Raw genomic sequence first — 12,467 nt, forward strand, 5'->3', positions numbered from 1 at the left:
GAATTAGGCAGAAATGTGACTGAAGCCATGACTCAGCTTTCAGGCTATTGCTTGCTACGAGAAGAGCAAAGAGGAGAGAGGGTGAAAGCAAGATCCAGCATGGTTTTTCCCTTGTTACAGGCTTATACAATTTGATTGTGGTCTGGAGATGGCACTGACAGTTCTTAAAAAACTATTTCATGTTCTTAAGACAATTTCAGTTGGCATTTTGCAACCCAAAATGGGACCTGCTCTGCTTATGACTTGATTGCTTAATACTTCTCACCAGAAAGCTCTTCCTCTTAAATCTCCCTTGTTCAGAACAGTCATTTGAGAAAAAGGAATACCAGGACTGAAAGAACTGTGTTGTTTAGGGTGTTTTTTTTCTCAACCCAGTCAAATCCTATCCAGGTTCAGCTGAGTTATCCAAAGCATTAAATTGCCAGCATTTTTTCTGAGAAGAAAGAAAAAGAGAATGTGCTAAAATAACTGCACATATGAACTCAGCCGGGCTCACACTGCTGCTGCCAGAGTGACAGCTGCTGCTTCACTAAGAACATCTGAGACTGCCAGAGGGGGTGAGAGGGAAGATCAGGGCAAGAGTCCAGCCCCACACAGATCCATCACCACCACTGAACTTGTGGGGCCCCCAAAAAAGGTAAACTGTAGGCTGGTTTTATTTCCTCTTCTCCCTTGACATTGTAACTTTAATTTCTTCCTGACAGCTTTGCACTTCTCCCTTCTGTCTCCCCGTGACTTGGTGGGGGTCTCAAAAAGTGCCTGGGGTTTTTCTGGTGTTGATATCACTCTGCATGGATCTCCTGACTCACAGCACCTCTGGGAATTGCACTAGGCAGGAAATCTTCCCCACTCTGTTTTGTACCTGGTTCTATTTATAGGAGACCAAGATGCAACGAAGAGTTTGAATGTTTAATTTTCCTAGCTGGGAGCAGTGAAAGGAAAGCTTGATGCTCCCAGGTTAAGATAGGGAGAGAGATAATGGGAAGGTTCATTCTTCAGTACTCATTGCTTGAGAGCCACTTGGCCCCAGTGATACATCCACACCAGCAGGCTACCAGGTTCCTGGGCTTGTAAGTAATGCCTTTAAATGGTATCTGTATGCTTCAGGGCTTAGTCTGCTCTGTGGGCTGGCAGCTATCAGCTCCTCCCAGCCATCACTGAAAGTTTAGAATGGCAGATATTATAATGCATACTGTTTTTCTCAGTATAAGCCTCGGAAGCTACATACATATCATTTTTCTCCCCTCCAGAAAAGCCTCCCCTGCAAATCCTGTGCAAAATATTACACTGTTTCTGAAATTTAGTGTTCAGAAGTTGAAAATGCCAGGTTTTATAGTTCTATAGCTAGTTTCTAACACAGTTGCTGTCTGTCTCAAAGGACTCCAAACTTTCTTGCTGCTGGGACTGAATGTATCAATTTTGTGTGCAACTGTAGAGCTGCCATTTTTAAACTTTCTAGTGCTTCGGTTCTCAATGCAAACAAGTTTTAATACAATCAGACTTGACTGGAAGCAAGAAAATGGAAGCATTGTAGGGCTGGATACGTACTAGGTTTATTAACAGGGCTGCAAACACATTGGGTCCGCTAAGTGCTGAAATTCAGTTGGCTGATTTCTTAGCTTATCTGGCATTTGTCTGAGCATAAGGTTTATCACTCTTTTAAAGACATGCTGCCTTAGGCTTTTGGAGACAGTTTCATCATTTCTGACCGGATGTTTATAGTTATTATAGAGAAAAGGAGCCCCTTCTGATGAAAATGAGTTCTCTAGATCATGGAGTTTCTCTTCCATCTCTTCATCTGAATTTCCTAACTCTGTGAGAGACAGAGTATGTGCAAGTAAAAACATTTGTTTTCATATGTTTTTCTCTTGTGATCCTTTCTCTTGGATCAAGCTTCCTGTGTATCTGTGAAAATCTATACATTCCTCTATAGCCCTCTATTTACTGAGACTCTTAATGATGTCCCCCTATCTTCTCTTTCTGGAACAATTCTGTTACACATCTCCCTTCATCAAGCAGCCAGTGTGGGTGGACTGCTTTCCCTTGGATTCAGTCTCTCCTTAGTCTAAATGTGACTCTGCTTTCCAGAGGACCAGTGAGATTTAACAGTCTTTCATCATTGCTGGTCTGGGATATAGGTAATACAGTTTTGATATCATAAAGTTTATTCTGCGTATGTAGGATGTTTCAGTCATACAGTTTATACAACCTTACTGCCTCATAGATAGTTTATAAGCTGTAACTTGCTGCAGTAAATAGTGATGGAAATGGGTATCTTGTGGCTTAAATCCTGGGGTAAGACTTGGAAGACTGGATTCCATTCCAGAGTGATCATGGGAAAAATTGTTTAATACTGTTTCTCTCTTGCAATGTCTTAAAGTGAGAGGAATTCTACACTCCCATATTTTTTATTAAGTGCTGTATAGACTATGTATTATTCCTTTCTTTGTATGTGAAATAAATTCTACATCCCAGTCAAACCCTCCAGGCTTTATTAAAAGTCAAGGGACATTAAAACTAAAGCCTATAGGTTTTTTCTCTCTCTCTCTTTTCCTTTTCTCTTTTTTGCCTTGGGTTTTGTTGTTGTTGTTGTTGTTGTTGTTGTTGTTGTTTTTGGTGGAGGTGAGCATGTCTTCCACTAAACATTCCATATAGCTTACTTTCAAATTTAGGATACTGGGCTCAGTTAATTTTCAGCCTGGCTTTGTGCAACTGTTCTATTAACAAAATCAATAATAAGTAGTTATTCTAGCTACTGAAATAAGAATATTTACTAAATATCAAGTTAGCTTAGAAGTTCTTTGGGGTCTTGAAGCATCTCCGTCCTGAGCACAATACAAGCATGCATATAATACAGTATAATTTTGTGCAGGCTAACAAACTAAGGTGTGCAAGTAATACAGCCAGACTGTACAACACTGTTCTTCTGCCACGCAGAACTGATTAGCTATAAACATTGCTTAGGTTGCTTTCGTATTGAAGTTGCCAGTTAACTGTGCATCTAGTAGTGAGTTTAGCACTGTCTGAACTTGCTCATGTGCATCTGAACCAGCAGGACAGACGAATCCTTGGGTTCCTAAATGAATATATGCAGAGAGGATTTCCCCTGCCCCCTACCTTCTCCCCCCCAAAAAACAACTACAAAACCAACCCAAAACAAAACACCATAATCTGCTATGCATACAATGTTTCTTCGGCTTGGTTTTTGTAGTACACAATGTAACCTGAACTAGAGGTTGTTCTTGTTTACTGTAAGCAGGAGTTTCAGATTCTTTTACATATTGTTTTGCTAAATCATTATATAGTTACATGCTGGATGATGTCTTTCTGCTTCTGACGTAGGATGTGTATTCATGGATCATATGTTCTATTCCCCACATATTTTCCATGTTTCTTTGTGTACTGTTCAAAAGATTTCCTTCACAAAATTATCATACAGAGTACAATTATCTTTTATGATCTGGTATTTCTTGGCATTGCTGCTGTATAAAATAAAGTCAGCATCTGGCCACATGAAAAACTTGTTTATTAAACCATTGTATGTTTGTTTATACCTCAAGTCATTCGACACACAGTGCTTGTTTCCTAATATTATCAGAGAAACCTTGTTCTTATGTAACATTCAGTAGTGGATTATACGTGCTAATTCATCAAATGAGTAAACAGCCAGAATTTTTCTGATCTGTAGCCTGCCTGCAGATCTCTGGTTCCATTATTCATATCTGCTATTTTCAATGCTGTCCTAGTGTGCAGAATTTCCCTGCTGTTTTTAGGGCTAGGTGTAATAGCAGTATGCCTTTCCTTCCATATATTTTGCGTGTGTGCATTGCAAGGTGTGATTTTGTAGATGCTGCTTATACAATTAGCCCATACAGAGAAACTGGTAACAATCACCTCTGTATGAACTTCATGGATTGCAAGTAATCCTAGGAAAGTTAAGCACAAATACGTTCTGCAGGATCAAGTAAATCTGCAGATGTTTCAGCTCATACGTATCTGGTCATCTACAAGACACTCTTGGAACTGCAGGAATAAATCAATGTGAAACCTAAGGGATGAGCAGCATAATACACAATGGGGTTGGAAGCATGCTAAGAAAATTGAAATATATAGGAATGCAATTTAATCTTGCATTCTTTTGAACAATTGCCACTGACAGAAGTACCCCTTTTTTCACAGATCCCACTTTAGCTAAGGAGAGATGAGGAGGTAAGCACCCGCCATTAGCACTTTTCCACAGACCCAGCTGCCTCACTCATACCTAGGCTGTGCCTGCCTCTTCCAATCAGGTAAATATTCAGAGCCTACTGTGCATAGGCACTTTCACGTATGAAAATGGGATTCTCCTTCAGTCTGCCAGAAAGACTAACCTCCAGGCAGGCAGGTGCTGAAGCTCCTGCTTGGTATGTTTTCCTTTTAGGCTGTATGCTACAGTGTTTAAAAAGTTTTTAGCATACAGAAGTATTTCAAATATTGACAAAGCAAAATAATTTGTCAGTGACCCATTTAAAAAGAAATTGTTACTGGCAGAAGATTGCAATACTTTTAAGGTTGCTGAATTTATTAGTAGATGTGAAGTACATACCAGTGAGCCAAACCCAGAAACACAATAAATCAAGGAGTTCTGAAAAAAAGCCTAGTACAGAAAGAATGAATTACATGCAGAAAACTCCTATTATGGAGATGAATAATGTAACAAGGTAGAAAAAAAATGAAATGCCAGGGATATGATATCTTAAGTACTGAAGAGTTAACTGTATTGCTTTAGCTCAGACATTCCAGTTATTCAGTGAAGGCTTTTCTTTACTGTGGATTTTATAGCAGTAAATTATTTGGCTTTAAACTAAACTATAGTAAGCTGGCAATGTGATACTGTCCAGAGTTTTACAGCAAATAAGGGAATGGTACCAATTTATTATGGTATTGCAACAGATTTTCTTTTCGAAACACTGAATGTGGGTGTCAGGCTATGTACGTTCATGTATACATATATATCTATGTATATGTATAATGATAGGAGCTAATGCTTTTTGTGATCTTGAGGAGAAAAACTGGAGACTGCCACTCTAAGAGGGTGTAGCTGAGAGCTGTAGGTTTCTTTGTTGAGAGAGCTAGAGCTAGCAACTTCACGTTCATAATTTAACCTTCACATTTAAAGTCATAACCCCCCCCGAACATATAAGAAGGATGTTTTTGACAGGGAGATGGGGGAAACGTTCTCCCTACTACCTACAGAGCCTGTCATAGTCTCAGTGGATGGTGGGGTGGAAGGGAGGACTGTAAAGCCTATTTTGGGGTGAAAGGCAGCACCTTATTTGAATTAGTTGGAAAAAAACACCTTAGCATGAGTGTATATATATTTATTTTCTTTCATTAGCAAACGGTCTTTGTTTGAGGAGGCTATTTGTCAGTCGCTGTGGAAAAAGACCAGCTGGTAATTGCTTTATTTTCCTTATGTTATGGCAGCAGGAAGCTGAAATGTAAATTTATACAATTTCCTTTTTCAGTTTGGAGACATGCCTTGCAAAGGTAGTGAATTCAAATTCCTTGTCTATGAAGCCATTGTTTTTCTTTCTAGTATTTGTCAAATAGTGTATGGGCTGGTGACAAGGTTGCCAATGGATATCAATAACTGAAGATTTTTGTATGCATCCCATAGGTATGACTGGAATATTTTCAAATTTTTAGGTTAATTTTGTAATATTACCCCTTTTAAAGTATATTTTTATGTTCTATTTTTATGTATCCTACCACTTCCATTTCTCCCTTTGGTTAGCAAATGCTCTTCTTTGAAGGTGACTGTTCTTCAGTCATTGTGGAATTGTAGAATCTTTGAATAAAGTTATTCCTTTTATCTGTTGCTTAGAAATCTGTGGGCAATTGAGAATTTCTTCTACTTAATGGAATCAAGAGAAGTGAATATCACTTTGAGTGTGTGTTATAAACTGCTGATGTTTAGCACATGCTTTTCTTTTTGCATAGTAATTTTTCATTAAGAGCCATTTTAAAGGCTGCAGTGCTAAAATAGCTGGTGATTACTACATGTAGGGATAGAACCTAGACCTGGGGTGAAGACTGTTTAGGTATGCAAGAAGACCTGATTCCTGAAATTAAAGGCTTTAGTTTCGCTAATTCAAGTAATGATGCCCAGCAGGACAAGGTGGTCCACGAGGTCATTTGCAGCTACTAACTGCCTTTTGGGAAAGTATCTAAAGCTGCAAAGTATCAGTAGAAGCTGTTGAGTATGAGTGTCGTGACAGCAAAGAGTGAAACAGGTTTTATAAAATACATTTTGCAAAGGAGATTTTAGAATGTATTAAAGCACGGATTACAAGAGGAAGGAGAAAAGGGAAGGAATGTGAAGAATAACCATATGCAAAAAGGATTTAAAGATAAAGCAGCCAAACCTATGTGATTTCCATCCTTGTAGAATTCATGCAAACTCACCTCAAAGTATCTATGTTTTCATTCAATATTACTAGGATTTCTGCATAAATAGGTTAACAGCTCTTTTAAAAAATTGTAGCATTTTTATGTATTAAAGTTTGTTTCTTACTTCTTTTTTCAGTAATAGAAATTTATCAATGTGGAAAATTCAGTGGGCATGTTTACAGGAAGATAGTTCTGTAAGGTCAAAATCTGTTATCTTGACAGATTCCTATGTACTTTTAATTAAACTATACATTTTATTTTATAAATTTGTATAAATAAACCAGAATTGAGAAAAAAATGCTTTCTGTTAGTCTGAAGCACTTCAGGAATGTTATTTAGCCGAAAACATCAAAGTGATCCTAGTTTGAAATTGGTCAAACCAACATTTCAAAACAATGGAATTTCCCAGGGAGGACAACTTTGATCTCATGTAGTCTAGTGTGTAAATCCTGGTCTGTTCCAGATTGTTTAAAGTTTTCTTTTTTTTATTATTAATTGAAGACACACTTTCTTGTTCCTCTTCAAATCTTTCTGGTAAATGATGGTCTTAAACCCTAGGACCATGCAGATGTCTTCTGAGGAAGAGCTGCTCATTAATGCACTGAACAGCCACCTGTGATCTGAAAATAATCAGCTTTTATGGAAGGATTTTTCACACTAAGCAATAACATTTTATTTAAATGAAGAGCAGGAGAGCACTGAAACAATTACATAGGAGATATAAATCCAGTTTGCATAGCTTTCTGTCAATAATATGAAAAAAATCTCTACTGAGGAGGATTATGGTCTTCTGAAAGGTTTTAGCTGATGCTATGAATGTTTGACTATAGTACTAGCCATCTAACTACAGTGGAAGATTTGCCTGTTGATTGAAATTTGCTCTGAAGTTTCAACAAACAAGCTGTGATTTTTCTTTTTTCCTCTCTCCTTGTTACATGCTTCCCTCCCTCTACAGAGAAGGCAATCCCAGATAAGCAGATTACTATGTGGGATAGCTCCTCTTCATTGTTCTGTGCAGCACTTCCAGCTTTTCATAGCCAGTTGGACTTGTTAGGAGGAGCTAAGCAATTGGTTGTTTCCTGGACTCCGTTTCATAAATTATAGCCCAGCATGCATGAGCATGATTCCTACAGTTGCAGTAATCCAGAGGCCTGTCAGTTCCTGACTTTGTGCATGTTTATTCTTACTTGTTTTATTGCACTGGAATTTCCTGTCTTAGATAGTTTGCTATTGCATCTTCAGGACTCTGTGAGTAATTTTGACTTTTTCTACTCTGTTAATTACACATCGTAAACAAGAATGCTTGTGTTTAGGAAGTAGTTCACTAGCAGTTCTGTCTGAGATTCTGTGCTATGTGAAGTCAGGTAAGTTAACTTGGCAGCTTTTCTCTTGCTAGTGTTAAAATAGCTTCATGATGTTGCATGTGGTCAGTGCATTTGGGGTTCATTCATTTCTGAAACAGACTGTGTTTGATCCCTATAATTTTTGTTCTTCTATAATAAAATATAGTGATGCTGCATTACACCTCATTTGTGCTTAATCAATACATGTGGTGTATCTTACTTTTTAATATCATTTGTATGTTGTATACTAGCAATTGTAGTAAAACTATTGAAGAAACGCACACAATTCTCAGCTTACAGTAAAACAAAAAATAGCCACTCTTTTCACACTCTCTCCCTGCTTCTTCTCTAAATAAGAACAGACATGCCACTAAAAAGCAGCACAGTGTTAACATCTAGTATTTTAAACAACAGCAAAGCTTAAGTAACACCCTCCCCCCACCCCACTTTCTTTTTTATGGTGCTATGATGCTTTCCTTAATTTGTAGAGGTTGTTTTTGTAGCAAGGGAAATGCCAGCATGTTAGAGTTCACACATTTAAAAACAAATTCTACTCACAGTGAATTAGAAACCAGTGGGAAATGCTGTTCAGGATCTGTGGTTTAATCAGATAGAGTTATCACAGTGACTCCCTTGTTGGTTTCCTGAGATTGTCGGGTGTTACCTCTGTGCAACTCAGGTTTAGAACAATAGAACATGAGATTGAAATCAGAAAGCTACTAAACTGGTGCTCTACACCTCTCTAGTAAATGCTACAAGGTCATATTCATTGCTTTAAATGCATTAGTTCATGCAAAGAACTTTCCCTAGTGCTTGTTTTTCTACTGGAAATATAATTTCATTGTGTGGTGTAACAGAGTTAGCATTTGTGGGTAAATAGCTTGTGTTATACCAAGAAGTACATTCTGCTAGCAGGATATAAGCCTATGATGTTTCTTATTAGCTTAATAATTTTAAAACAGTAAATGTTCTTCAGACAGCTGACTTGCACTTTCTAATGAATATTATAGCTTCTGGGGATATAAAATGCCCTTGTAAAACCTCTGTAAAAATATTATTTTTTGCTAGCATAGGTAAAGACATTCTTTTTTGAACCTGTAATAGAAAATAGGAATGTAATTTTAGCAGTATTGCACGTCTCATGTTGTATTGCATTGAATGATGCAAGATTGTGGTGACACTGTCTAAAGTATTTTTGTTAGATGTGGGTCAGCAAACCAAACTGTTTGAGTCCTCTAAATGGCTTTATGAAGTTAAACTAAAAAGTGTTTTGCTGACATTGGTAATATTTGAGATAACTTTTGCCAGCTTTACCTTAGTGGTCAGGTATACTGTTATAATATAAAACCTAAACCACGGTGAAATCAATTTGACTGAGGTGGTATGCATTAAGTGAGGCAGCAATTATAGTGCAAACTGTTAGTTCTATGATATTTCTGAAATGAGGAATCCAAAGTAGTTCTCTTAGACATGAAAAGCTGGTTTCAGCATAATTTCTCTGACATATGCAAAGCACAAGGAAATAACTTGGTGAGACATTAAATGCTGCTACTTTACTTTTCCTGTGCTCAACAAAAAAGAGAGACTATGGAAAAAACCTTGCCAGTTTAAGTGAGTTTATTATGGCACTGTGTTTGCTGTGATCTTTAGGGGAGTAACTTGGAAAACTGGTCCTGTGCTGTACTGAGTGCATGCACTGTTTCAATACTATTTATACCAAGTTTCCAGGAACTGAAACTGTATTGATACTGAATTCTATAGGTGATATTTGGAATCTAACGTACCACAAGCAATGCCTACGGGCTGGATCAAAGTCCTGTTGTGCTTGATGCTGTTCAAACAAGCAGTAAAAGGCAGTCCCGGCCCTTACAAGATTATAAACTAAACAGGATGGTAGGCACAGCATGGAAATACATACAATTTAAACATAACCTTGGGCAAGTCAGAGCAGGTCAAGAGCCAAGGGAGGAATTAAATCCTGGAATATAGCTGCAATATGATGTTGTATGAGAGGTATCTGTAGCAAAGAGCTGGGCCCATGAAGGTCCACATTAGGACACCTGTTTGATACCAGAAGCAGTATAGGTACGTTGTGTGAAGGCTAATTAGGCCAGAATTAGCCTGCACTGAACATTTTACTGCTTCTTGTATAGATGCTTTCCTAATTCATAGTTTAGCACCTCCTTGACTGTACTGATGTTACTTGAAATAAACTTTTTATCTCCTATTATGTTAAATACTCCAACATTTTACATCCATGTTAGGAAGTCTAGATAACTTTTTTTCAGAACTCTTTGAAAAGGTTTTTCTACTTGTTTAGTAGAGAATCTCAGATTTGCATCCTTGTTTAAAACATGCCAGCAGCTTTTCTCTGTAAATGCAAGGGAGCTTAACTTTGCTGCAGAGACAGCCCAAGTTAAAGATTTTATATAGTGCCTACCTTGAGTCCCACTGGCTGAGTTGTGCCTATTGGTGTTTGGCCGAAGCAGATAAAATACATGTGTGTCTGCTTAAATGTAAGATTGATATTAAGGAATGCTTTACATAATTTGGAATATGTTAGAAAAAGAACTAAAAATCCCATTAAATTTGAAGGTCTGATGCTTTGCCAGTGAATTTTCAGTGTGAGTTCGGGTATTCACATCAGAAACATAATTTATATTGAAACTCCAACATGTTTTGGAAAATATTTTTGTAAACATTTTGCTTACAAATATCAAAACTATGTCTGCTCAGTAGAGCACCAGAGTAGAGTATAGACTGCAGGTGTGTCTTGCCTTGTACCCATATTAAAGTCTCCTGTAAGAAGGCAGTTAACTCTAAAGCCATTTGCAGTCAGCAGAAGCGTTTTTTCCTTTGGTGTGTCTGTGTATCAGATTTCAGTTGTGTGAAGAACCCCCCATCACAAAACACTAAAAAATAAAAGGGGGGGGGGGGGGGCGGGGGGGGGAATGAGGGCACTCACAAAAAAATGTGCTCACTTTAGCCACTGGACGCATCTTAAGTCTGCAGAAGTGGTGGGTTCTTCATGCAGACAACAGACAGGAAAGGTCCTACAGAACCCCAGAAAGGAATGAGCATTTCTCAGTAGGGCAGCTGGCCCATGTATTTGCTTTTAATAATTCATGGCAGACTTGGGAATTAAGTACAGGTCAAAATTAGCAGAGGATCTGACAGGGCCTTCTGTTGCTGTTGCTGTGTAATATTATTTGAATGATAACATTAAGTGACTTTGAGTGTGGTACTGCTTGTCTTGGAAACAAATATTTCGATACACCTCTGTTTCACAGATCTAAAATACTTTGGCTTCACAGAGGATTGTATTGGTGTGACTGCATTGTTATGATTTTATGTTGTAGTCCTTCATACAAAAAATATAGAGCAAAAAATATAACCAGAAAATTAGAGTTCACAAGAAAAGAAAAAGAATTTAGCTTAGTCTAAAGTGTGCTGAATTTTTTCTTCTCTCATTTACAATGGCCAATTTAAATGTATGAATTAACTATGCACTATATAAAAATTATTCAAGAGCTTGAAAAATAAATAACTAGGTTATGATCAACAGCAACAATTTTTTTTTCTTTTTTTTTTTTTTTTTTCTTTTTAAATGGGAGGATTTTTGTTTTCTTCCTGGGTGCTCCTGAAGAGTTAAAAAAGTCTTGGGAAAAAGCATGTAATCACATCACTACAATAATGTATTATATTTTCTTAAAACAGTATAAACATATATCTGTGATGTCTGTGTGTTCTGTTAGATCACTCAGCAGATCGAAAGGTGAGGAATGTGGGTAGCAGAAAGAGAAAGGAAAGAAAGAAATCTAAAGGAAAAAAGAAGTGAGATCAAATCACATTTGGAGATAGGAGGAAACCAAAAGGAGCAAGTGGGAATGTTGAATGAAAACTCACTGTTCAAATGAATATCTTCAAAGTATCCTCAAAATGTTAGTTTATACTTTTAAACAAAGTGTACAATGCAATTTGGCCCAGAGGGGAAAAGAATAAGCTTCAAAGTCATATTATTAATGAAACAGCTTTTGGCTTGCTGTGTAATTTTGTCTTTGCAGTCACTTTCTGTAAATAGCTGTGCAGTGAACATACTGACACACAAATAAAAGTTGAAGATGCAGGTGTGGATGTTCATAGCAGGTGAGCATTTACATTTGTATATATGTGGAAAAGGTCTTAAACAAAAATGGTACTGGTTGTTTGCATGTATTTACATTCTCAGGATCAAGGACAGGATTGCTTTTGTTTTATTGTGTCAGGATTCCGGTCTTACGCATCTGAAAAAGTAATACCCTGTTCCTGTGTTCCAGCTTGCTTTCCTTGAAAGAAAGTACTGTTACCCAAAGTAAAATACAGATTTATTTAAATTTTCAGGCAGAAACACAAATATTCTCCCCAAGTAGCATAGCTCCCTGCTCAGGTACAGAGAACACGCTGTTTCTCTAGGGGCTAGCTGGAACTTGCTGTTCTCTGCATGAGAAATGATGGTGTCTTTTGCATTAAATAATTTGCTGGCAAGTTTTACCTGTCACAGTGATTTTGAAAGGTAGCAAAACTCAGCCTTGCTGTAGCCTGAAATCTGAATTATAGGCCATGGAGAGTCTGTTAGCTTCTTTGATACGTCATATCTGAAGTATGATCTCTATCTCTGCAGTTCTGCCAAACCAATGCACGCTTTTTTGAATT

The 12,467-nt window shown here is 37.5% G+C and overlaps 1 long non-coding RNA gene across 2 annotated transcripts in view; it reads left to right on the top strand.

Annotated features, from left to right (window-relative positions):
* The first annotated feature begins 342 nt into the window (after positions 1–342).
* The window catches only part of LOC121080989, a 187,416-nt gene continuing 175,291 nt past the window's right edge, over positions 343–12,467 (top strand). Inside the window, exon 1 of one of the 2 annotated variants that reach the window (XR_005825556.1) lies at positions 343–637. This is a non-coding gene — a long non-coding RNA (uncharacterized LOC121080989). Of the gene's footprint in view, positions 638–7,487; positions 7,681–12,467 lie in introns of those variants that run through there. The other variant, XR_005825555.1, reaches the window with a different exon arrangement.

Source organism: Falco naumanni, chromosome Z, assembly GCF_017639655.2.
Source record: "Falco naumanni isolate bFalNau1 chromosome Z, bFalNau1.pat, whole genome shotgun sequence".
Taxonomy (NCBI): domain Eukaryota; kingdom Metazoa; phylum Chordata; class Aves; order Falconiformes; family Falconidae; genus Falco; species Falco naumanni.